This window comes from Tenrec ecaudatus, chromosome 12 (genome assembly GCF_050624435.1).
Source record: "Tenrec ecaudatus isolate mTenEca1 chromosome 12, mTenEca1.hap1, whole genome shotgun sequence".
NCBI lineage: Eukaryota > Metazoa > Chordata > Mammalia > Afrosoricida > Tenrecidae > Tenrec > Tenrec ecaudatus.
The window spans coordinates 31620120-31647202 of NC_134541.1; the positions used below are offsets into that span (position 1 = coordinate 31620120).

The 27083-nt window shown below is 50.1% G+C and overlaps 1 protein-coding gene across 2 annotated transcripts in view; it reads left to right on the forward strand.

The window, feature by feature from the left end:
* The window catches only part of FAM110A (family with sequence similarity 110 member A), a 201848-nt gene that overhangs the window by 150792 nt on the left and 23973 nt on the right, over positions 1–27083 (forward strand). The window contains exon 1 of one of the 2 annotated variants that reach the window (XM_075563855.1): positions 17321–17339. The exons of the other annotated variant lie outside the window; for it this stretch is intronic. The gene's annotated coding sequence lies outside the window, so the exon portion shown is untranslated. Of the gene's footprint in view, positions 1–17320; positions 17340–27083 lie in introns of those variants that run through there. 2 annotated transcript variants of the gene reach the window in all.

The window sequence follows — 27083 nt, forward strand, 5'->3', positions numbered from 1 at the left end:
TAGATCCAGGGTGATTTCACATTCAACAAACAAACAAAGAGCTCATTGAGGGGCAGGGTGCCAACTCCCTGTGCCTGGCCCTGGCAGCTTAGGTTGGTGCAGAATAAATAAGGAAAAGGAGGCACTGATAAACGATACTACTCGTAAAGAAGAATAAACAAATAATGAAAGGGAGGTGATGAATGTAAGAAGATGCCATGTCAAAAGCTATTAAATTAATGAGCATGCTCAGCAGCATGGCCGGTTACACCTTTATAAACATCCGCAGCTTTCCTGCGTCCCCAAACCAACTGCCACCAAGTCCACTCTGGTTCATAGCGACCCCACAGGACAGAGCAGAACTGCTCCCCAGGGTGAGGCTGTAACTCTCCACAGGAGCAGAGAGCTTCATCTTGCCCCGGAGGAGTGTCTGCTGGAGTTGAACTGGTGACCCTGCATTTGGCAGTCCAACATGTGACCCACTGTCCCACCAGGCTCCCTGCCCTGCATAGAACCATTTGGAAAATAAAATAAAAAATGCTATTGGGCATGGGGAGGTTATAGCTTTTCTTGACTCATATACATACACCTACATGTAGAACCAGACTCACGGCTGTCGACAGGACAGGATAGAGCTGAGGTGTAAATCTTTATGTGAGCAGACAGCCTCATCTTCTCCCGAGGAGCAACTAGTGGGTTTGAACCACTAACCTTGTGGTTAGTAAGCTCAATGTGTAAGCCACTACACCACCAAGGCTCCTATTAGATCTATTAGAACATATATACATACACATACACGTGCCTCTAGTGGCATAGTGGTTACAAGTTGGGCTATGATCTGCAAGGTCAGCAGTTCAAAACCACCAGCCGCTCCATAGGAAGAAGATGAGGCTTGTTACTACTATAAACAGTGACAGTTTTGGAAACACACACAGACATATGTTCCACTTGCACGGAATATATAATATTTTAAAATGTAAAACGTCATCAGAATACCCAGCGAACAGAGAGACCGCTTGCACCCAGGTCCCGAGGCCAGTGGGACATGAGCAGAGGGCTTGATGGGACGACAGGGGCAGCCCAGGCATATCAGGAGTTGGGTTTCCATTTGCTGTGCAGAGTGCGCAGACCTGGGGGACGCGGGGAGGAATGGCCGGCAATGACAATGGAGGATGGAGTGGCAGCCTTGGCAGCGTTTCAGCATGGCTGGAGCTCAGTGTGTGTTAAACACCCACTGCATGGTGGCATCGTGGTGACATGTTGGGCTGCTAATTGCATGGCCAACCATTAGAAAGCGCCAGCCGCTCCGTGGGAGGAAGACGGGGCTTTCTACTCCTGGAAAGAGTCGCAGTCTGGGAAACTCACGGGGTCCTTGTGAATTTGTTGTTGCTGTTGGAACTTCCACGTACTGGGAAGCATCCCTTCTCTGGGCAACATGACAATAACTGGTGTTCACTACTTCCTTACCTGTGCAGGTTCTCTGCCAAGGGCTGAGCACTTGTTCCCTCTCCAGTCCTCTCACAGCCTGGAGAGCACACTCATCTTACAGACGAGCAATGGAGGCTCAGACACGGGAGATACGCTGCCCAAGGTCCTTTGCACTGAGACCTGCTTCCGGGCGTGTCTGAAGGCAGATTCAGACTAGAGAGAGCTGGGCTTTGGTCCCTGGGGGTTATGAAGAGGCTGGTGGGTCAGCTTCTCCCTGGGCCTCCCCAGTATCGAGTCTGAAAGGAGGCCATACTAGATACTCCGGGCTTTGACTGAGACCCCTTAGACCAGCGGGTCTCAAAGTGTGGGTGGAGACCCCTTTGGGGGTTGAATGACCCTTTCACAGGGGTCGCCTAGTACATCCTGCATATCAGATATTCACATGACGATTCATAACAGTATCAAAATGACAGTGATGAAGTAGCAACGACAGTGATTTTGTGATTGTGCGTCACCACAACGTGAGGAACTGTATGAAAGGGTCGCGGCCTTAGGAAGGTTGAGAGCCACTGGCCTTAGGCCTTCTCGTAGTAGACAGAGACACCAGAGGGCTCAGCTCCAGGGAGAAGTTATCTTTTACCCTGGCATCACAACCAAGGCCTTTCAGAGGGAGGGGCTGGCTGGGCAAGAGGAGATGAAAACCGAGCCCCAGTTTGTTGGGTGAGGAGGGGTGGATGGCCTGAGGCATCTCCCTGCAGGTCAGGCAGGAGGGCCCTTGACCCTGAGTCTAAGCAGCCCCCACCCTGTGCTCTGCTCTCTCACAGGATGCTGGCGAGCTTCCCGGAGTTTATCTGAATCTGTCTGGAGAGTGCTGATGTACCACAGGAATGCACCCCACAGTGAGCAGATCCCTACTCTTCCCAGTGTCTCCAGGTGGCTACCTGGTTTGCCAAGGGCTGGGCCACCCAACCCCCTGGCGCCCTGTGAGGCTCTGCTGGCAGCTGGTGGGTAGAGCCCCATGGTCAGATGAAGGTGCTTGCCTGGGCCACGAGGTTCCACCCCCTGCTTGCATCAGCCAGAGGTGCAGGCAGTACCAGCTGGCGACCTGATTGCTAGTCACTGGGCCCAGCCTGGACCAGGGTCTGAGTCAGTGCTGTCCTGGGCCCCAGACTCTTGGAGAACTTAATCCAGAGTTCTCAGTGGGCAGGACTTGGAGCCTTAAGAAGATCCAGTGGTGGGCATTAGCACCAGGGCCTGTGTTGGCAGCACAGGGAAACTAAGAACGGGGAAGCATCCCCTCCAAAAGGTAAAGAGGAAGAGAGAGACAGGATTCTTGGTAGAACCACACACTGGAAGCAGATACAAACAGAAAGAAGACTGAGACCCTGACCCCCCACCCCCAACCAAGCCCAGAGCCGTGGGGGTCAGTTCTGACTCAGAGGAGGCTCGCTTTACAGGGCTTTCTTGAATGTCATTTTCGGGGGGCGGGGGCGCATCAGCCAGCCCTTTCTTCCATGGCACTGCTGGGTGGCTTCCACCTGCCCAGCTTACCTGGGTCCAAACCTGTGCCCCTCTGAACACCGGTGGGTTTGGTTGGGTGAATCCCTATATCGGATCTCCAGGCCTTTCTCTGGCAGTGCCACCAGTGGTTTCAAACCACAAACCTTGGGGTTCGTAGTGAGGTTGTGACAGAGGGCAGAGAGGGAAGGGGCAGGGGCAGAGGCAGACAGGGAGAGCACAGGAGCAGGGGGAGCTGGGCCTGGTACCGCCCACGCGAGGCACCCAAGACAGCTATCAGGACACCTCCTCCACAGCAGGCAGCCCTGTGGGTCTCATCTCAGCTGAGAGGGAAAACTGAGGCCCAGAGGGGGAGTGGCCCACTCTGCCTCCTGCCCACCTCATCCCACCCCATCCCAGGTACCCAGACCATGCTCTCTCTGGCCTCCAACTCCTCCTCAGCGCTGGAGGGCTCTGGGGAGGCCCCTTTGCTGGACTCAACTGCCAGGAGATAACAGAGCCAGGGACAGAGCGCTCTCTCTCTGCCTTTGCTTCCTCCCTCCCCTGGTCTGGAGGGTTTCGGTCTCCCACGGGCTGATGCTGACACAGCAGCCTCCCTGCCTGTGCAGCGCCCTCCCCCCCCCCCACTGTGCTGATACCATACCCCACTGCACAGCCCCATACCAGCCTCTGGGGCAGCTAGAGGCCCTGATGGGGGCCAAAGGAAGCCGAGGAAGGGTGGGCAGAGGTCTGTGGGGCCCAGTCTCTTGTCCAGGGTAGGGTGAGGCAGCAGGAGGGGGTGGAATTCACGCTCATCTGCCCCAACCCCACTGGCTACCTGATGACAGAGAGGTCTTGGCGTCCCCTATGCCTTCAGCCTGGAATGAGAGGCAAGGCCACCTGCTGCGCAGACGGGTGCTCCCCACCCACCATGGTCAGCGACCAGCCTCTACCAGCCCTGTACCTGAGCTGTGTCCTCTCGGGCTCCAGGCTGCCAGGCTCTGTGGCCTTCCTGCTGATCCAGTTTCCCTGACAAGCTCTGACAGGGAGGGGCCAAGGCCTTGGGGCGTGTTACCTGCCTCGGTTCCGCCCCAAGTTGGGGGTGGGACAGAGCTCGCGGAGTCTACCCAGGGCCCACTGTGCACCCCGAAAATCTAGAGGAGGAGACCCCAAAACAATGAAGGACCCCATTTTCTATCACTCCCCGGCTGCCCAAATCATGAGGATTGACTCCCAGAAGGCAGAAGATTGGTTCAGCGGGTTGGCCTTAGCTGCCCCCAGGGGCGGCCAAAATTCCTTAGACACCTGAATAAGGAGGGGTCTCATAGCAGAAATGGGTGGTTCAGATCCTGGAGTTGAAGCAAGCCACTGGTAAACCCACTGCCATTGAGCCTGCTGATAGTGTCCCTATTTAGCTCCTTTAGTTTATCTAGTTATTTATTTACCTAGTTATTTAGTTATCTAGCTCCATCTAGTTTCTGAGGCTGTCCGTCTTTATGGGAGCCTCGTCTTTCTCCTGCAGAGCCACCTAGCAGAGTTGAACTGCTGATCCTGAGCTTAGCAGCCCTGCACGCAGAGGAAGCCAGAACTGCTAATGTGTGCTGAGCGCTGACTCTGGGCCAGGGAGTGCCCCTGAGCTTGAGATACAGGAGTAACCTGGCAGGGACAGAGCATGGGGTGGACTCCTGTGAGAACAGACTGCGGAAACAGGACGCTATGAGAACAGGCTTGGTAAGCATCTTAGTCTTGAGGCGCCGAGCAGAGCAGGTACACCCTTAACAGCCTGAGCAGACCTGTAGCCCGAGGCCAATCTGAAGCATGCCCACACTGAGTCAAGGTACATGGAAGAAATTGAAAGTTGCTAAGACCACCTGTGGGCTGCAGCCCACCCCCTTTGAGAGTGACCTTTAAAAGCACCAGGACCTTCTTGACCTGAGAGGGGCACCCACTTATTTTCTTTTTGAAACGGAGATCCCCTCACAGAGGGGTTTAGGAGAGGAGATGGGTTAATTAGGGTGTGAGGTAGTACCGATGAAAAACACAGCTTTCCCCCAGATCCTGGATACTTCCTCCCCCAACTACCATGATCCGAATTCTACCTTGCAGGGCTGGATAGGGCAGAGGTTGTACACTGGTACATATGAGGGCTGGAGGCACAGGGAATCCAGGGTGGATGATACCTTCAGGACCAAGGGTGTGAGGGGCGATGCTGGGAGAGTGGAGGGTGAGTGGGTTGGAAAGGGGGAACTGATTACAAGGATCCACATGTGACCTCCTCCCTGGGAGAGTGACGGCAGAGAGGGGGGGGAAGGGAGACTCTGGATAGGGCAAGATATGACAAAATAACGATGTATAAATTACCAAGGGCACATGAGGGAGGGGGGAGCGGGGAGGGAGGGGAAAAAAAGAGGACCTGATGCAAAGGGCTTTAATTTTATTTAAAAATTTTTTTTAAAATGCAGGCTTAGCTTTTTGCTGCTGCCTGCCTGTGAGTGAGTGAGTGAGTGAGTGGCTTATCTCTGGTCCGTAACATCATATGGGTGTGTCTTGCTCGCTCCTCGCTGACCTCCCCACTGTGAACATCACTTCTTGGGGACACGGGCAGGATAGAGAGAACATCTTCATCTGCCAGCCATCTTCATGGTAGGGTTGTGTGGTCCAGGAGGAAGCCGTTGGAGAGTTAGAATGTATCCCCATTCCTGACTTTATGTTATGTGTTGATCAGTGTTCTGTCACTTTCTCCCCCCCCGCCCTCTACCCCGCCTTCCTCAGCCTCTCTCTCTAACCTATCTTGTTCACGAGATTGAGAAGGGGGAGAAATTCATCTGCAGTCCAAAGCAAGGCAGCACGTCCTGTCTTAGTCAGGAGGCTGTGCGGGGCAGGTCCCTGTCTGCTCTGAAGAATAGGAGATTCATTTAGATGTTGATGAGGACAGATGCTTATGACCTGGACACAGTTAGGGCATTTCTGGGAGTTCGGATCAGCGGTCACTGTGGGCCCATGACCCTCCCTCATCAGGGGAGACTAAACTCTGAGGGACCTAACATGTGTGAGGCTGGGTCCATGATGACCAGGTCCCCTGGAGGGGCGGTTCAACTCTGTCCTCTAGAGCCATCGTGAATCAGAGTGTAGTTTAGACCCTAGCGCAGTGGTTCTGCACCTTCCTACTGCCTCAACCCTTTAACACAGTTCCTCATGTTGGGGTGACCCACAATCATAAAATTATTTTCGTTGCTACTTCATCACTGTCATTTTCCTACTGTTATGAATCATCATGTAAATATCTGATATGCGGGATGTATTTTCATTGTTACAAATGGAACATAATTAAAGCATAATGATGAATCACAAAAGCAATAGGTAATTAATTATATATTGTAAAATCTTCATTTCTAATGACAAATCAATGAAATTTTGTCTTGAAGCATGGTGGAATATGGGTCACAGTCTTCACGCCGCACTCGTAGGTGGGCGTATCTGCATGTGGGCGGACCTGCTTGGAGACCGATAGAGGAGCAGTGTCTTGGTTCCTAAAACCATTGGGAATATGTGTTTTTTGATAGTCTTAGGTGACCCCTGTGAAAGGGTTGTTTGACCCTGAGGGGGGTCCTAGAACCTTCGGGCCTGCCTGTATTAGGAGCCCTGGTAACATAGGGGTTAGCATTGGACTGCCAATCACCAAGCCAACCGTTCCAAATGACCAGCTGAGGCTTTCTCCCCCGGTAAAGAGGTACCGTCTCTGGAACCCACAGGGGCAGTTCTAGGCTCTCCTGTAGGGTTGTAAGAGTTGGAATCAATTTGAGTCTGGTCTAGTGTTGGTATTCACTGTGTTGGTCCTGAAGATTTTCTCACCAGTCTATCGATTATCTTGTTACTTTCTAAAACAATAGTCTTTGGATGAACAAAAACATCTGACTGTCCTGAGGTCCCAATAAGCTATTTTGTTTTCTGTTGTTTGTGCATCATTGAGCTTGATAATCTATCATCGATGGGGCGGGAAGACCGAAAGCTTTCCTCCTATACTTTTCTCCAAAGATGCTATGGTTTTTGATTTACTATTTAGACCTTTGATCCACTTTGAATGGATGATACGCGATTTAGATCTCACTTCGCCTTTCTACACGTGGAAATCCAGATTTGCCAGCACCATTCGGTGAAGAGACTGCTTCTCCTCCATTGAATGGATGTTGCCTTCCCTGGTTAAAAAAAAAAAAATCAATTGATCATAGATGTTTGGGTTCTTTTCTGGCATTTCCGTATATGTGGGTGCTTGTCATTCCACTGTCCCCAGCTTGTCTGGGTTACGGTAGCTGTGTAATATGTTTTGAACACAAGGGGTGTGAAGTTTTGGATGTTGTTGTTCTTCAAAATGACTTTGGTTGTTCAGGGTCTCTGGTCTTTCCATATAAGATTAAGGATTCTGTGTTGCATTTCTATAAAGAACGCTGCTGTCCTTTTGATCAGGGTTGCCGTGCAGAGCCTCGGAAGTTTGGCATCTTGACTATGTTAGGCTTTCTGCCCCATGAGCTTGGGACCTGTTTCCATCGATTAGGTAGGCCATCTTGGGTTGCTTACCACCACGTCGGATCATTTTCATTGTGTGAGTCATTCACGTCCCTGCCAAGTGTATTCCTGGAGGCGGCGTTCTCTCAGATGATAGTGCACATGGAGTTGCTTTTCTTAGTCTCCTCCTCGGAGCTCTCATTGCTGGTGTCAAAAACCCAACTGATCCTTAGGTGTTGACCTGGTATCTTGCAGTTTTGCTCATATCCCCTATCAGTTTTAGAAGCTTTTAGCAGATCCCTTAAAAAATCATTTTATTGGGGGCTCATACAACGCATCACAATCTATACATCCATCCATGTGTTAAGCACATTTGTGCATTTGTTGCCATCATCATTCTCAAAACATTTGCTTTCTGCTTGAGTCCTTGGTATCAGCTCCTCATTTTCCCCCATCCCTCCTCCATCCTCCCTCCCTCGTGAACTCTTGATAATTTATAAATTATTATTATTTTGTCACATCTTACACTGTCTCCCTTCACCCACTTTTCTGTTGTCCATCCCCCAGGGAGGGGGTTATATGTAGATCATTGCGATTGGTTCCCCCCTTTCTCCTGCACCTCCCCCTCCCCCTCCTGGTATCTATACTCTTACTGTTGGTCCTGAGGGGTTTATCTGTCCTGGATTCCCTGTGTTTCCAGCTCTTATCTGTACTCATGTACATGCTGCGGTCTAGCCGGATTTGTAATGTAGAATTGGGATCATGATAGTTGGGGGAGGAAGCATTAAAGAACTAGAGGAAAATTGTATGTTTCATCGTTGCTACACTGCACCCTGACTGACTCGTCTCCTCTCTGTCACCCTTCTGTAAGCAGATGTCCAGTTGCCTACAGATGGGCTGTGGGTTTCCACTCTGTACTTCCCTCATTCACAATGATATGATGTTTTTGTTCTTTAATACCTGATCCTATCAACAGCTCATGATCACACAGGCTGGTGTGCTTCTATGTGGTTTTTGTTGCTTCTCAGGCTTCTTGTTTATCTTCAAGTCTTTTAGACCCCAGATGCTATAGCTTTTGATAACTGGGCACCATCAGTTTTCTTCACTTTGCTTATGCACCTGCTTTGTCTTCGGCGATCATGCTGGGAAGGTGAGCATCATGGAATGCCAGTTTAATAGAACAAAGTGTTTTTGCATTGAGGGAGTACATGCTGGGAAGGTGAGCATCATGGAATGCCAGTTTAATAGAACAAAGTGTTTTTGCATTGAGGGAGTACATGAGTACTCCTTAGCAATGTCCACCTTAGCAGCTTCTTTCTAATTTTTCTACATACAAGATCATATCATCTGTGAATAGAGATCATTTTAGCATTTCCTTTCTCATTGGATGCTTTTTGTTTCTTTTTTCTTGTCTTATTGCTCAGACTGGGGTTGGACGGTTTTCTATAGAATCTCCTATGATGGTTCAGTAGTAGCAGCTGGGCACCATCCAGTTCATCTGGTCTCATGGCAGAGGAAGGCTGGTAAAGCAGGTGGCTAAGGGAGCCAGTAGCCACTTTCAGGGAGAGTCTCCGGCAGGGGAGTGATAAGGCCTAGCTGGCGTGGAAGGAGAAAAGACCAGCATTTGGGGTTAGATCAGAGATTGGCTTGGGGGCAGCAGGGTCTCTTTCTTACAGCTGGGTGGGTCTCATTACCTGATGGGGTTAATGTCCCCAGCCCCATGGGTGGGTGAATATTTTCTGATATCATGGAGGTTTTTTGTTGCAGTAAACATCCTGCTGACCCGTCATTTACCAAAGCGCAGGTTCCCTGTAGGATCAGTTCTTAGCAGAGAGACTATACTTGAGAGACCACTTAGTTACCTTAAAAAAAATTTTAAAAAGCAGCCGTAGGGGCAGATGATCCCTCACACATATCACACAGTGCGCTTTCAGACATGCCGACTCTGGGCCGGCCACCATCTCCTCCTCATCCTGAAGGAAGGGAGTGTCTCCAGGTAGAGAAGAGCGGTTCCTGGCCCAGGCCTTAGGGTTCCCACAGGAAGGTCTACACCGTGGGGTTCTAGATGGATGAAGGAATGGAGTAGGGTCTGAAGGCACCGCAGCAGTTTCTCAGAGGAGCCATACCCAGCGCTCATAAAATATAGACCACCCTCTCCTTGACTCACTGCCGTCAAGTCGACGCTGGCGCACAGCCACCTTATAGGGCAGGGTAGAACTGCCCCTGTGTGTTGAACAGAATGTAACTCTCCCCACCACCCCCATTTTATCGGGAGCTCTTCCAGATACTGTAACAATCCATTGTTCAATTAGACCAAGCATGATTACACCGTTGTTCAATTAGACCAAGCACGATTGCTGTCCACATCAGTTTCAGAACATTTTCTTTCTTCTTGCACTCTTTGATATCAGCTCTCCTTTATCCCCTCCCTCCCCCACTCTCCCCCCACGAGCCCTTTTCATTATATTAACTATTCTTATTATTATTGTTATCTCCCCCACCTACACCCTCTGTATCCTACACCAGCCGATGCATCCCTTCACCTACCATTTTCTTACTGGTCCCCCTGGGGTTATATGGTTATTGTTGCTATCAGTTCCCCTGCCCCCTGCCTTCCCCCACCCCCTCCCTGTACCCTCATGGAATCATTACTCCCATTACTATCTCTGAAGGGTTTATCTATCTTGGATTTCATGCACTGAATGGTCTTAATTTTACAAATGAACATGCGAAGGTCTAACAGGACTAATGAGGTAAAACTAAGACCATAATCGCTGGGGGAGGAAATACTAAAGAACTGGGGTACAGTCATGCTTTTTGACAGTGCTATAATGCACTCTGAATATATCGTCCCTTCCACGTGGCCCTTCTGTGAGGGACTTTCCAACTGTCTTATGGGTGGCTTGGGGGTCTCCACGTTGCCTATGCTCCTTCACGTCAATTTGGTTGCTTGATTTTGAACTTCTGATACCTATTTCCATCGACACCTCATGATCACACAGGCTGGTGTGCTTCTTCCATGTGGGCTTTGTTGTTTCTCAGCTAGATGGCCACTTGTTTACTTTCAAACCTTTAAGACCCCAGTCGCTATATCTTTTGATGGCCAGACACCATCAGCTTTCTCCACCACATTTGCTTATGCACCGGCTTTGTCTTCAGTGATCGGGTCGGGAAGGTGAGCATCATACAGTGCCATGTTATCAGAACAAACCTTTCTTGTACTGAGGTCAGATTAAAGTAGAGGCCCAAAGTCCATCTGCTTCTTGATGTGTTTACATATATAAACACACATAGACAAATATACCTATCTTTATATATTTATTATGTACACATCTATATACCTATATATAAATTTTACTTTCTTATTCTTTCCATTTTCTTTTTCCTTTCCTCCTGCCCCACTATCATGTTCACCTATCATTCACCTCTCAGCAATTCCTTTTGGATACATTTCTATTGGCCAGACAGGACCAGGAACATCATCCCCTCCACACCATCACTTTTAGATCCCTTGCTATTCCTCTGTCCCTGTCAAGGGCTCATCGCTCCCCTCCCCCTGCCTTCTCTTCTCACATGATCCCCACCCCCACTCAACCTTTGTTCCAAGTGCTGTCTCCTTGGGAGTGTTTATCTTGCCTATCAGATAGCTAGACACCCAAAGAGAAAGAATAAAACAATAAAATCAAATAAGAGCCCATGCAAATAGTTCCAAGTCTGACTGTTGGCCTGCCCCGGAGTAGATGAGTGTCCCTCTATTCAATAGTGAGCAGGCCCTGATAGAATCCATCGGTCCACTCCCCCTTTCTTTTAGGGATCCATCTCCAAGGACCCATGCACCTAACAGCCCTCAGTGTTCATGTCCGAGGGTGCACCTTCTACAAGACCCCATGGCTTTCCTGCAGTCAAGGCTGGAGTGGTATCATGCCCCTCCCACACCTTGTCATACCTTTATCTTTCAGTGTGCCCCCTTGTGAATAACCTCCAACCAGTTCAGATGAGGTGCCAAGTGCTTGCCTCCACCCTGAATCAGATGCCTGCCATTGAGATTCCTTAGGGACTTCATGGCTTTGCTCCCAGGGCCGGTCTGTTGCACTCCCCTCTGGGTCTGCTCCCATGTGGTCTGGTCAGACCGCTGCATCCCCCAAACTGTGCCTTCCGGGCTGTCCTCTGTAGAGCTGTCATCTGGGGGAGGGGGCATCCTGTCTCAAGCTAGGGCCAGCCCTGCAGTCCTCTCTGTGGGCGAGCTGCTCTGAGCAGGGACGTCGCCCTCAAGGTTGGCACCTCGGAATGAGGTCTACTCTCTCTCTCTCTTTCCTATGAAGACATAAACCATACCCTCCCCTTGGGTGGATGAGTGCCCTGTTCCCCCTTACCATCTTTTCTCTTCCCTGCCCCTCTGTGGGTCATAAAGGTGTATTGGGAGTGGGGGGTGGGGGATGTCTTTCTGCACAGTTGCTATCTGTGTCTTTTTAGTTGTTTTGTTCCTTTTTCTTGTTTGATGATGTTTGTATCCATGTATTTTGTCTGGTTCTTTCTTGCCAGAGTACCTGGTCCTCTGCCCTGGAACTGTGCGATATGTAAAGAATGTAACTCTCTACAGGAGCAGACACCGCCACTTTCTCCTTCACAGCAGATGATTTTGAAGAGCTGACCTTGAGGTTAACAGCCCAGCATGTGACCCACTACACCACCAGGGCTCCTGCTCTACCTCAAGAGAGGAAGCCTCACTACAGATGGGGTCAGTGTCCCAAGTTAGGGAAAGAGGAGATGACCAATTAGCACCCCCACACACACATATGGCACTCTTTCCCAGTCACCCATAAAATAGACATTTCTATAAGAGTGATCCGTGAACTTCACTGAGAGATCAGATCAAGTGGAGGTGTGTGTGTGTGTGTGTATGTGTGTGTGTGTGTGTGTGTGTGAAAATGGACTTTGGGTGGTGGATGGGCTGAGTGGGACACCCAGACACTGGGGAGAATCCTTAACTCTGCTTGTGAAAATCCCAAAGGGAAAATACATATGGTTTTTTATTCTTAACTGGACCCTTAAGACCCAGTCCCTGAACAACTCTTGGTGACACAGACAATGCACCATGACCGTATTAAGTAGGTTTATGGTGCCAACCTGGCCAATAGGAACGTGTGGGATTAATAAAGTTTGATTGGAGGGCAAAGAGATAAATGGCTTGGCAAGTGATCAGACCAGCATGTGGCTACTTTAGCTAGTTCTCTGCCTGAACTTGTGAGCTACACTACCTGTGGGGCAACCAACCTGTGGATCGTGTAGCTAGAGCCTGAGGTTCCTTCGAGACCTGCTTCAGCACAATGCTGGTGTGTACATCACGTGACCTTGAGGCTGGTGGACCCTGTCATCTTGCATTGCTTGAGTTTGATATCCCATCCGGACCTGCTTCGCTAAGTTCCTGAGCTGCTGACTGCTGGTGACCTGCTTTTTGCTGCCTGTGCTGGACTGCCTGCATTGCTCGAGGGGAGACTCGGCTGTTTGCTTCCTTGACCTTGGACACAGCAGCCCTCGAGAGTTGAAGGACTTCCAGTATATTGACTGTCCTAGAGAAGTGAGTTGAACTGAGCCCTCTACTGCTGTGTGGACTAATTAGCTGTTATATTCCTTCATGCTATATATCCATATTCATATCTATACTCATAAGTGTCCTGGTTTTATATCTCTAGAGAACCCTGTATAATACAATGGACTACTCTGACATTGGACTCTGTGCTGCTGAGACACCCCCCCACACACAGGCCACCCCAGAAAGACTCAAATAGGAAACTCCACTGAGAAAACTGGGCTTTGCCTTAAACTCACGCATGTCAGGATCAAGGAATGGAAATGATCCCTTGAACTTCAAGCTGACAAGCCCGAATGGAAGATGAAGCAGACCATCGCTATCCCGAGGTTCAGGAAAGAGTGTACAATGAACTGTGGGTGGGTTGGGGCCTATTCCTCGGAGGGTACCCTAGGAGGGGGCCCTCAGGACCAGCATATACTAGCTTTTCCCCGTTCCCTGTCTTTACATGGTAAAGGTTAGTTTAGCAGACAGGGTTTTCCTCCTGTAAGTGAGGGTCACTGACGTTATGACGGCATGTGTGACTAGTACCCAGTCACCCACCTAAGTCCTACACGTGTACAAAAGTATCTGCTCAGCAGTGCTACATCATTGGCCAAAATGTTATTCTCGAGGGAGTTGCTTCAGACCCCAGGGGGATGGTTTGTGGTGTAAGATAGCAATGTTGCCAGGTCAGTTCTGATTCTTTGGGACCCGAAGACAACAGAACAAGATACCGCGGGACCCTGACAGCGATCGCCCTAAATGGCAATGGTGTCTCTGAAAAGGAACTGGGGACTGGTGGAAACAACAGTTACAAAAATGGATTTTGAGCTGACACTTGATAGTAGCCCTAATATAAGAACAGTTCATTCTTATGACACGGCCTGGTTCTTGCTCAGATGAAGACATGGGTATCTTAGCAAAGTGTGGTGAAGAAACCAGATGGTGCCCAGCTACCATGAATCATAGTGTCTGTGAGCTTAGGGGCTGGTCTCAGAACAAGCAGCCATCGAAGCGAGGAATTAACCAAGTCCACACAGAAGAGAGACACTAGCCTGTGTGATCCAAAGATAGCTAATAACAAGATCTAAACCTGTAAGAGGAATGGTGTCCTACCCAAATCCTAAACGCCTGGGTCGTGGAAAGCTATGGGTGATAGAGGTAGCCTAAAATCCATTTGCACAAAATGACTACACGGGATGAGTCCCTGGTGAATCCCCAGTGCACCTAGACTAGGAACGTCAATAGCCCCCAAGTCAGATGGTGAGCGTCGTCAACTGGATTTTAGCAACGACCCTTAGACTGGACTGTGACATCTTGTCATCTGACCTCCCGGTGCCCCCAAGGTGAATTGATTCTACACTTGGAATCATCTCTGCTGCCTTGTAGATGGAGGTCACTATGATTTCTTTGTGGTCATTGCTGATGACGCCTCGTTTGGGGTGTGCCCTGGTCTTGTGTAGTTAGTTATCTGTGTGGGGAAACTGGGATGGGCGGAAGTACGAGGGCAGAAACAGGATTGACGGTTACCTGGGGATTTGGAGGGGGCGGGAGTTGGGTGGAGTGCTATTCTGCATATGTCTAAGAGGCCAAGGCGATTGATTAATCGTATTTAGTTCAGTCTGTTTATTGAGCTTCTTTCCATTTGTTTTGCCTTTCCTTGAGAGTGGTGTATTGAAGTCTCCTACCATGATTGCCAAATTGTCTCTTTCATCAACTCTACAAGCATTTGATAAATGCATTTTTGGTGGCCTTTCAGTGTATAAATGTTTATTGCTATGTTTTCCTGATGAGGTATCCCTTTGATCATCATGTAATGTCCTTTTGGGTCTCTCATGATAAACATGTCCTTGAAGTCCACTTTATCTGAGGTTAATATTGCATTTCTGCTTTCAAAAACTGTCATTGGTGTGACATACTCTAGTACAGCGGTTCTCAACCTGTGGGTCGTGACCCCTTTGGAGGTTGAATCACCCTCCCACAGAGGTCGCCCGATTCATCACAGTAGCAAATTACAGTGATGAAGTAGCAACGAAAATAACGTTATGGTTGGAGGGTCACCACAACATGAGGAACTATATTAAAGGGTTGAGGCATTAGGAAGGTTGAGAACCACTGCTCTATTACATCTCTAGATTTTTAGTCTATTGCTATCTTTGTGTATCAAGTGTGTTTCTTGTAAGCAACGTATTGGTGGGTCCTGTTTTCTTGTTCATTGTGTTTCTCTCACCCTCATGACAGGTGCATTTAATCCATTTACAGTGAGCGTCATTATCGGTAGGTAGGGATTTATTGCTGTCACTTTTTGTGGCATTTTCTTTGGTGTGTGTTTGTGTGGTGTGAGTGTCTTTTTTCATTGTCATTTTCTGTCTTGAGCTCATGTTGCTTTTAGGCGTTCTTGTCATTTTTTTCTCCTCCTGTGCTGTTACAATACTGTTTACCAGACTTTTGTGATTTTCCCCTTTTTTATTTTGATGAGAGTTTTAATTTTCTTTGAGTTTGCCTTGCTACTCATTAATTTATTCTAAAATTTAAGATGGTCTGTTCTCTCCTGTGAATACATAACTCCTCTCCATCAGAATCTTTGTCTCTATGTAAATTCATCCATTATTTTGTAATTGTCTTCACTGTACAACGGTATCCCTGGCTCCCTATATTCAACTGGGTACACTTGTTTTACTTTGAGTATTGCTTTCTGGGTGGTGTAGTATCTTGTATCTTGATCTTGGTTCAGGACTGCTGCTGTTATTAATTCTCTATCCAAGTACTCCCTTTAGTAAATTTTTAAAAGTTTGATCTTGATTTAGAAATGTATTTAATTTCTCCTTATCTGGAAATGCCCTAATTCCCCCTCACATTTATTGGATACTTTTTCAGGATATAAGATTCTTGGTTAGAAATTAAACCAAAACATCAGCGTTTTATAGCTGGCATTCAATTGCGCTCTTACCTGCATGGTTTCTGCTGGAACACTGAAATAATGACTAACGTTCAGATCCCTTTGTAGTCACTTTCCCTCTGTTTCCCACGCTGTTCTCAGGATTCTTGCCTTTTCTCTGATATTGGGGAATTTGACCACAATATGTTGTAGTGATTTTCCTTTGGGGTATATCCTGTTTGGAGTTCTTTCGTCTATAGGGTTGCCATGAGCAGGAAGTGCCTGGATGCCAGTGGGTTGGTTTGTTTTTTAATATGGGGGGGTGACAGCTAAGAAGAGGAAGACCTTCGCGGAGATGAGTTGACACAGTGGATGCAACAATAGGCTCACACACAGTTACATTGTAGGCAGGTTCCTCGGGAGTCGGAATAACTCGATGACCTGCAGTTCTAACAATTGGACACTAGAGGGCACCATTGGTCAGGCTTGGAGGGGAAAAGCACTCTGAAGAGAGATGCTGCTCTGATAGGAGTCCCTTCCTTTGTTGCTTATTTGTTCTTTCTTCTTCCGTAGCCAGGACACGGGGAGCGTCATCCCCAAAGGATGCTGCTAACGCCTCTCCACTCCTTTCTAGAGCGATCCGATGCCTCAGCAAATCTTGTCGGCTCTTCCTACAAGCAGATCAGAGTCCGACGCCTCACAGCTCTCACCCACTCAACTCACCCAGCATTTTTAAAAACAGTATTATTGGCACTTAATCCACACATCACACAATTTAATAGTTCAGTCATATCAAGAAGAGCTGTACAATCATTACCACAATCAATTTTAGAACACTTAAAAAACATTTTATTAGGGACTCATACAACTCTTATCACAATCCATACATACATCAATTGTGTAAAGCGCATCTGTACATTCATTGCCCTCAATATTCTCAAAACATTTGCTCTCTACTTAAGCCCTTGGCATCAGGTCCTCTTTTTTCCCCCTCCCTCTCCGCAGCCCCATCCCTCATGAGCCTTTGATAATAATAATAAATTATTATTTTGTCATATCTTGTCCTGTCCAGCATCTCCCTTCACCCCCTTTTCTGTTGTCCATCCCCCAGGGAGGAGGTCACATGTAGATCCTTGTAATCAGTTCCCTCTTTCCAAACCACTCACCCTCTACCCTCCCAGTATCTCCCCTCACACTCCTGGTCCTGAAGGTATCATCCACCCTGGATTCCCTGTGCTTCCAGCTCCTATCTGCACTAGTGTACATCCACTCGTCTAGCCAGACTTGCAAGGTAGAATTCAGATCATGATATTGGGTGGGAGGAAGCATTTAGGAACTGGAAGAAAGCTGTATTCTTCATTGGTGCTACATCACACCCTGACTGACTCATCTCCTCCCCTAGACCCTTCTGCAAGGGGATCTCCAGTGGCCGACAAATGGGCTTTGGTTCTCCACTCTGCACTTCCCACTTCATTCGCTATGGTAAGATTTTTTTTTCTGATGATGCCTTATACCTGATCCCATCAACACCTTGTGATCGCACAGGCTGGTGTGCTTCTTCCATGTGGGCTTTGTTGCTTCTGAGCTAGATGGCTGCTTGTTTACCTTCAAGCCTTTAAGACCCCAGATGCTATATCTTTTGATAGCGGGGCACCAGCAGCTTTCTTTACCACATTTGCTTGTTCACCCGCTTTGGCTTCAGGGGTTGTGTTGGGAGGGTGAGCATCATAGAATGCCAATTTAATAGAAGAAAGTATTCATGCATTGAGGGAGTGCTTGAGTAGAGGCCCAAGGTCCTTCCGCCACCTTAATACTAAACCTATAAATATAGGCACGTAGATCTATTTCTCCACCCTCATATATATATTTGCATATGTACATGTCTTTGTCTAGACCTCTATAAATGCCCTTTGCCTCCTAGCTTTTTCCTCTATTTTCCTTGACTTTCCTCCTGTCCCACTATCATGCTCAGTCCCCACCTGGGTTATAGCTATACCTCTTCGTTATGTTACCTTACCCTTGATCATTCCCTACCGGCCTTGCCACACCCACCTCACCACCAATTTGGATCCCTTGTTGTTCCCTTATCCCTGGGTTTGTTAACACCACTTCCTTGCCCCCCACCTCCTGGAGGAAAGACAACGGGAACGACAGTTCCGGGGGGACATGGGATAGAATACTTTTTTTAACCCCGTGGTTAAACCACTTTTAACATGAGTTGTGTAATCTCCCTCAGTTTTAGCGTCTCCTCCCACATACATTGTTTGCCTCGCCTCCACCACCACCACCCCCGTTTCCCACCTCTTCCTCCCCTGACAACCCTTCCGTCAGTCCTTATCCCTATGCATCCGCTCCTTCTGTGCTTCCCAAACTGGAAACTCAGCAGAAACAATAAAAAAACAGAAACAAAATTAAGTGGTAGGGATACAATAACAATAAGACAAAGATAAAAATATAAATAGTGAGGAAGAAGGAAAACAAATATTTAAATGCATATTTAAAAGGCCGGGGAAGAACTTATTTTTTTTCTTTTTTAATAAGCAAGAAATATTGGCATCTAGAAGAACCTCAGGTTGGATCTAGAGGGAGGTCAACTGACCGAGTATCCAGTTCGATCCAGTGTCAGTACTATGGCAGTTATTTCCAGCTGATGGTAAACTGAGGCCCTTACCTGTGGTTGGTGGGGATCTGCCAGCGGCTTCATCTGGCTAGATACTCTGCAGTTGGGTTTGGGGCCCCCACCCAGGCGTTGTCATGTCCCGCCTGGCCTGTTACCATGGTCTCCTCCCTGGCCCCTGCACTCTGAACCCAGAAAGATGCAGCCAAACCACATTCTGGTCTACCTCCTCTGCGTAGAACCCTCCCCGGCTCCTCAGCAGAACCTGCCGGACCTGGTGTGAACCTGACCCCTGCCCTCCATGCCTCCCACACACACCTCCTCATCCTTCCCCTCCTGACGCAAGCTCGATCTTGACTCCAGACCTCCATTTCCCTGGACAGTCCCTTACACCCCTAAGAGAAGGCCCCAGCCCTGTCCCGGTGTCCTCACTGCACTCTCCGGCTTCCTAACGCTGGGGTGCGGTGTCAGATGCTCCCTTGTTTATGCCGTTCCCTGCCCCTACCCTATCCTATGGGGTCACGACTCAGAATTAGCTGGACAACCATGGATTTCTGGTTTCTTTTCTTTGACCCCTTCCCATCTGCTGTGACCCTGGCTTCTGACTCTCTCTGTGCCTGGGGCTTCGCTCTACTTCTCTGCTCGCAGTTTACTTGTGAGTCAGCATCCTTAGGAGACAGGGCCCGGTTGGGCGTGAGCCTCTGTTGTCCTGAATGTCCACTGGGGTGGCCAGCACCAACACCAATGTCTAGGTCTGGGTCCCCCAGGGGAGCCCAGAGGTGTGTGAAGTGGGCTGGCAGGAAGGGTCTGACCACCTGCTTCCACCCCCGCCCCTGACATTGGCAGAGTGGCAGGACCTCTCAGAATCCAGTTGTCCAAGAGGCTGACCAAGCCCCAAATCTGAGGGCAGATGTACTGGAAAAGGGGTCTGCCCTCTGTGGGGCCCTCGGGGCCCCCAGAGCATTGGATGCCAGGGTTGGGGTGAGGAGAATCAGGGTGTCCTAGGGGAGGAGCCCCAGGCAGGGGTGCAAAGGATACACAGCCCCACCCCACCACCTCTACCAGTCCCTCGCATGCAGGCCTGCCTGTCCCAGCCCAGGACGGCCTGTCTTCTAGCTCGTTCATTCCTCTTTCATTCTCGTCCCGTGCCACTCGGGACCATGTTCAGGAACTGCCACAGTGATGGCTTTCTTAATGGTCTCCTTCAAATCGGCTCTCTCAGAAAACTCATGGCCACCTTGTTGATTCCGACTCGGAGTGGCCCTACAGAGCATTGTAGAACTGTGGGTTTCTGAGACGGTAGCTCTTTACAGAAATAGAAAGCCTCGTCTTCTTCCAGAGGAGGAGCTGGTAGTTTCAAACTGCTGACCTTGCGGTGAGCAGCCCAACATGTAACCACTCTGCCACCAGCATGCACTCCCCTACTGAACTAGGCTGGCTTGAAGCCATAGAAAATGCAGACAGTAACACTCTGAGCTGTAGACCCAACGCCGGGACTGAACAAGAGAGATTGGTTTGCCAAATTTGCTTCATTTCTCTCGCCCTCTCTCTCTTTATTGGGGGCTCTTACAGATTTCATGACAACCCCCTACATCAATCACATCAAGTGAACCCGTACGGATGCTGCCATTGTCATTTTCTAAACATTTTCTTTCTACTCGGGCCCCTTGATGTCAGCATCCACTCGAGGGCCGGCTAAGGGCTGGGCTCGTCGGTCTGCTTGGTTAGGAGAGAAGATCCCTGCTTCCCATCGCATCTGTCCGGTTTCTTCTTACTGGGAGTCCGATACCAGCTCGAATGCAGGGCCCCTGTGCTGTGGTGGTTCCACGCTGGGCGGTGATCCAGAAGGTCAGCAGTTCGAAACTGCCAGCCTCTCTCAGGGAAGCAAGGTAGGGCTGTCTACTCCTTTCTTCCACGGTGCTTTGGGATGGGCTCGGATGACCCACCTGTTAGATCTGGCAGTTGAGCACCCGCCCTTGACTCCCCTGAGGGACCTGGTCTCCCCAAAAGCAGGTTCTGGTGAAAACGGGTTCCACGCACCAGCCAGATCTTGCTTTGGGGGGAATTTGCCAAGAAGACAGACAAGTCCCACCCCGGCAGAGACTGTGCCCCCCTGTGATGACATTGACAAAGCAGAAAGGGCAGCGGTGTTGCCGCCATCTTGCGGTCCTTATTGCTTCCTTGGGCTGTTCTGCAGGAGCGGGGAGGGGCAGGGAGCCGGGTGAATAGCCCCTCCTTCAGGTGAGGGCTGCCTGGGGCTTCACAAGGTCCCCTGGGAGGGCCTAGCGCCCCTGGAAGGTCATGCTAATACGCGGTGGTGGCAGTGATCTGGGCAAGCTGTCAGGGGCTGTGGGCCTGGCCCTTCCCTGCCTGGGGCCCTTTGTCTTTCTGTCTGTCTGCCGTTGGGGAGGGTGGACAGGACTTGGGTGGCTGGGGAGCCCCTTTGTGACAGGAAATGCACTGCCTGTGCAGGTTTGCGGTCTCCACCCCCACCCCCACCCCCGCCGGCCCATCCACCCTCCTTAAGGCCCTGGGCCCCGCTGTCTTCTGGAACTTGGAGGACCCACATGACCTGGTGACCAGGCTCCCCACCCTCCCCCCAAGCCTCCCGCTGGCCCCTTCATCCATCCTCTTTCTGGAGACTTCCTGCTCACCCTGGGGTCTTAGAGCACCTCTTCCTGGAAGCCTGCCATGGCCCACCTCCCCATCACCCGCCAGGCCACTCAGACCTGTCACTGTGTCGGCCTCTCAGTCTCTCCAGCTGGCTGTGGGCAGCAGAGGGCATTCGGGAGTATGTCCACTCTCCCCAGCCCCTGCTTCAGTGCCAGAAACATTCCAAGAGCACCCGCTCGGCATCCGGCTGTGTTGGGCAAGAGAGTGGGGAGGAAAGCCAAGGAAGCAAGATGTGATTCCGAAGGCACCTGTGCTGCGCAGCAGACAAGCAGGGGCTGTGGAGGAGAGCGTTGGCCTCACGGAGGAGGTGACCTGCATTAGAGTGAGACCGGAGAAGGAACATGGAAGAGGGCTTCCCCAGCCTCAGGGAAAGGCGGGGTGTGCACAGCCTGATGGAAGAACCAGCTGGGCCTCGACCTGGGGCAGCCAGCCAGGCAGAGCACGAGGCCCTAGAGCAGCGGTTCTCAACCTGGGGGCAATGACTCCTTTGGGGTTGAACGACCCTCTCACAGGGGTCGCTCGATTCATAGCAGTAGCAAAATGACAGTGATGAAGTAGCAATGAAAATAATTTTGTGTTTGAGGTCACCACCACATGAGGAACTGTATTAAAAGGTTGCGGCATCAGGAAGGTTGAGCACCACAGCCCTAGAGGGAGCTAGCTGGTCAGGGGGGCTTCCTGAGTACCTGCCTGTCCCTGGGCAGAGGGAGGGAGCACACTGGGGCCCAGGGCCCCTGAGGAGCTGAAGGGGACAGTCTGCAGGTGGGGACGGACAAGCTGATGCAGGGATAAAGCCCAGCTGGCCCTGAAGGCTGAGCAGCACCGGGTACTAGCCCTGCATAGAGTGTGGGAGGGGGGGGGGGGCAAGGAAGGCTGAGGATGTGGCGGCGGGGGGCTTGGGGCGGGGGGCTTCTCCTATCCATGGGGCCTTTCTCTGAGCCCTAGCCCAGAGACAGGGAGGTAAGGCCTCCCCAGGCTGCAGCAGCCTCATTTGTCTCTGATTTGCATATGCACACAACTCTGGGATCAAGTTGAAAGCTGGTAAGGCCTGCGACAGCCTTGTGGGTGGAGGGTGACATGCTGCTTAAGTTTCCACAAAGATTTTGCCCCTAGGCCCAAGACCTTTCCTTTCAGTGAGGGCTTATGCTCCCCGCTGCCCCGACTCCCTCCTGACTCTGCCATCTGGGGTTGGGGAGGGGGCTGGGGGACAGGGGCAAGGCCAGTTCCTTTTGAGAAGATTCTGCACCAGCTGAGGACAAAGGATCTCCACTCCCAGAACCCCTCTCTCTGTGAAATCCCATATGCCAGGCCCAGTCTGTGACCTTTGACGCCACGGGCTGTGCAGCATGGGGGTGGACAGCGTCTTCCCCCTCTTCCCAGGGGAGTCCCAAGCCCCTGTGCTCAGCCTCTGCCATCTGTCCTGGGTAGCACAGAAGGCCTCCTGCCTCTGAGACCCGCCTCCCTCTCAGGGCCTCAGTCTCTCCAGCCATCACATATAGGGGGCTTGGAGGGCTTCCTCGGATGTGAGTAATGTGAGCCCCACGGTCATGGTTGCGGCCATGTCCATCAGCCACCTGGTCTGTATTTGACTTAAGATCCCTCTCCTTTAAAAAACATAACAAACAAAAACTGAACTTACTCTCCTTTACCTAAATAAGCACAAAACCAGACAAAGACAAGCTCACTGCCATGTAGTCGAGTCTGACTCTCGGTGACCCTGTAGGACAGGAAAACTCTACCCCCCTGGGCTTTTGAGACTGTAACTCTCTACGGGAGTAGAAAGTCCCTCTTTTGTGGGTTCTGAACTGCCGACCTTGCAGTTAGCAGCCCAACACATAACCTACTAGGCCACCAAACGACAGAAAATCAAACCCATTGCCACCAAGTCAATGCCGACTCACAGCAGTGCGATAGGACAGGGTAGACCTGGGAGATTCCCAAATGGTCGGTGACTCTTTTTTTAAAAAAATGTTTTATTAGGGGCTCATAGAACTCTTATCACAATGCATACATACATCAATTGTGTAAAGCACATCTGTACATTCATTGTCCTCATAATTTTCAAAGCATTTGCTCTCCACTTAAGCCCTTGGCATCAGGTCCTCCTTTTTCCCCCTCCCTCCCCGCTTCCCCCTCCCTCATGAGCCCTTGATAATTTATAAATTATTATTTTGTCTTTTCTTGCCTGTCCGATGTCTCCCTTCACCCCCTTTTCTGTTGTCCATCCCCCAGGGAGGCGGTCACATGTAGATCCTTGTAGTCGGTTCCCTCTTTCCAACCCACTCTCCCTCTACTCTCCCAGTATCGTCCTTCACACCCCTGGTCCTGAAGGGATCATCCACCCTGGATTCCCTGTGCCTCCAGCTCCTATCTGCACCAGTGTACATCCTCTGCTCTAGCCAGACTTGCAGGGGAGAATTTGGATCATGATAGTGTGTGTGTGTGTGGGAGAAGCATTTAGGAACTAGAGGAAAGCTGTATTCTTCATCGGTGCTACATCGCACCCTGACTGACTCACCTCCTCCCCTAGAGCCCTCTGCAAGGGGAGCTCTAGTGGCTGACAAATGGGCTTTCGGTCTCCACTCTGAACTTCCCCCTTCATTCACTATGGTAAAAATTATTTTGTTCTGACGATGCCTTATACCTGATTCCTTCTACACCTCGTGATCGCACAGGCTGGTGTGCTTCTTCCATGTGGGCTTTGTTGCTTCTGTGCTAGATGGCTGCTTGTTTACCTTTATGCCTTTAAGACCCCAGACACTATACCTTTTGATAACCGGGCACCATCAGCTTCCTTCACCACATTTGCTTATGCCCCCATTTGTCCTCAGCAATCATATCATGGAGGTGTGCACCCAATGATATGCTTTTTTGTTTTTTGATGCCTGATAATTGATCCCTTCTGAACCTTGTGATCACACAGGCTGGTGTGTTCTTCCACATGGGCTTTGTTGCTTCTGAGCTAGATGCCCACTTGTTTATCTGGTCCCGGACTCTTCAGGGGAGTAGAAAGTCCTGTCTTCCTCTCAACAACACCCCCAGCGCTCCCTAAATAGACTCAATGCAAGCGTTTCTATCAGAAGCACCGTCCATTTCATATCTTCTCTGTAAATGCAAAGCCAGCATCATTTTCCATAATTAGAAAAATATGGGGGGGGGCATAAAGGACTGGAAATACAACAATGTTACTGAATTTGAGTATAGTCGGGAATGAACGAAGCCAAAGGGAAAAGCCACATTAAAGGTGTGATCCCATTTGCGCGATATCCTGCAAGAGGGGGAACCGTAGTGAAAGTCATGACTTCCACGGGCTTAGGGGAGGGGGCTGACCCTAAGTTCATGAGGAAAAAAGGAAAAAGTTTTAAAAGTTAATGAGGGAACTTTCGGGGGGTGATGGAAACTATCTAATTGGGTGACTACAGATTACCTCTAACACACACACACACACACACACACACACCGAACTAGATAATGACAACTGATGAATTCTATTGTGTGCAAATTACACTTAAAAATGCATTAAAAAAAGAGACTCCACCCCACCCCCAAGTCTGAAGTCTCCTCTGTTAAAATGAGCAAGTACAGGGAGGAGATCCTGAACGGACAAACCAAACTCACTGCCATCCAGCTGATCCCGGCCAAGGACAGAGGAACGGCACTCCCAGTCTTCTTCCTGGTGTGGGGAGAGAATTCCAGGGGAAGATGCAGAGCCTCATGTCGGGTGAGACTCTGTCTCTGTACTTTGGATACAGACACGATGTCAGGAGAGGCCTGCCCTAGCAGGGCACTGACAAAGAGGAAGACACCCAACAAGACAGATTGACACGGTGACTATCATAGTGGTGTGTTCTTTTGTACTTGGGGTCACTGTGTTGGAACCCACTAAATGGTACCTAACCACAACAACTCAAACTAAACTCATGGGCATTGAGTAGGTGCCCACCCATTGCGACCCTATAGGACAGGGTGGAACTGCCCCTGTGGGTTTCCGAGACTGTCACTCTTGACGGGAGTGGAAAGCTCTGTCTTTCTCCCAAGGGGTTGCTGCTGGTTTCGAATCGCTGACCTTGAGGTTAGCAGCCACGGGAGTAATCACTACATCACTACTCAAACTCCTAATTGATGCGGTAGCCTGGGTGACTGTTTTAAAGTACACACTTGTACAGGAACACACAAACATCGGAGATAGGTATAGGTATCGAAACAGTAACTGGATGACTGGTTTCTTGGAGGTATGGCAGGGGAGTGTTTTTTGGGGGTTAGGGGGGATGAGGAGCCACTAACAATGAGGACAAGTCAATGTTCTAAATCGATGCGGTGATGCTTGTGCGGCTTTCCCAATAAGATCCAAACTACTGGGTTGTATGACATTTGAGGAAAAGAAAACAAAAATCCAAGTGGACACGTGAAGGTTAACTAAAATGTCAAGCTGCATTATCCAGCTGCATGCGCATTTCTGTGTGAGTCTGGGTGCTTTAGAGAAAACAAATCACCGAAACTCATTTGTGCAAGAGAGGGTTGTATGTAAAGGGTAAGTGCACATCCAGAAAACATCCCAACCCTGTGCTGCCCAAGCCCACAAGTCCAACATTGACCCACATGTCCGACACCAATCCACAAAGTCCTCCTCCATCTCACAAAACATGCAATGATGCCAACTGCAGGAGGAAGCCGAATCAGTGAACCTGTAAGCATCCCAGTGCTGGCAGGGGTCTCCACACGGCTGCTCCAGCATCCAGGGCTGCATCAGGGTAGGTCCATGTGACTTCTCCTCAGGGATGTCTTGCAGGAAGTCAGCCTTGTCAGTTGAAGCAGGGAACTGGCTAAGGCAGCTGCACCCAGGTCCGACCATCAGAAAGCAAGAGACATGAGAACTAGGAAGGCAAGGCTCACCGATCCATTTATCCCTCCGCCCTTCAATTAACCCCACATGTGTTGATCGACCAGGTTGGCACAATAACCTACCTCATTTCAAGTTTTCAAAAGCCCCAGCTGGCCAGTGGCTCGTGGTGGACACGTGCGGGGTGTTGACATCCTCACGGGAGACTAGCGGGCAGTGCTGCCCTTGAGAGTTATCGGATGCCGATACATAAAAACTGGCACCCACCTCCTCCTCCCTGCTGTGCCTAAAACTGGGTTTGATTTTCCCAGTGGCCACAGAGATGATTCCGACTTAAGGCCACCCTATGGGGTGAGCCCAGACCTGTGCTCCCTATGGTTTCTCAAAGGCTGATTCTTTGGCAGGAGACCACCAGGCCTTTCTTTCGAAGTATCTCCAGATGGACGCAGACTGCCAAGCTCTTTGGTTAGCGGCCGGGCTGGGTCAGCCATTGGTACCACCCGAAGTACAGATGCCGGCTTGCATGCAGCCCACATGGACCCACACACCTGGTGCGGGAGTCCAGGGCTTTCCGATGAGGGAATTCTAAGGATGTAACCATTTCGGAGCGCTCCATTTCAAAGCTTGTTCCTGTTCCTGGAGGTTGAGAGAGAGGGGAGTGGAGAGCTGAGGAGGTCCAGCTGGGCCGATCCTCCTCCGGTCCGCTCGCCCTCCCCCTTCCAGCCTCCCTGCCCCCAGAACAGTTTGCTGAAAGCCGCTATTGTTCTGAACTGGCATCTAGCTCAGCTGGCCCCAGGCTGTGTGTGTGTGTGTGTGTGTGTGTGTTTTGTCTGTTCTCTGCCAGGATTTGAGGAGTCAGAGTCAGGTACCTCCACGGTTGATCCGGTGTCATCTTTGATGTGGTCACCAGCATCTCTCTGGGGGCTGTCCACACCACCTCTGACTGCTGGTGGCCCATGCTGGTGGCCCATGAGGGGCACTGTGTTCCACGGGACTCTCAGTGGCTGGTTTTCAGGAGTACCTACACTGCCCACAGACTTCTGGCTCCCGCAGGACTTGGTTGAGCGAGTCGTGAGCTGCCAGGCAGTGGGCCCCT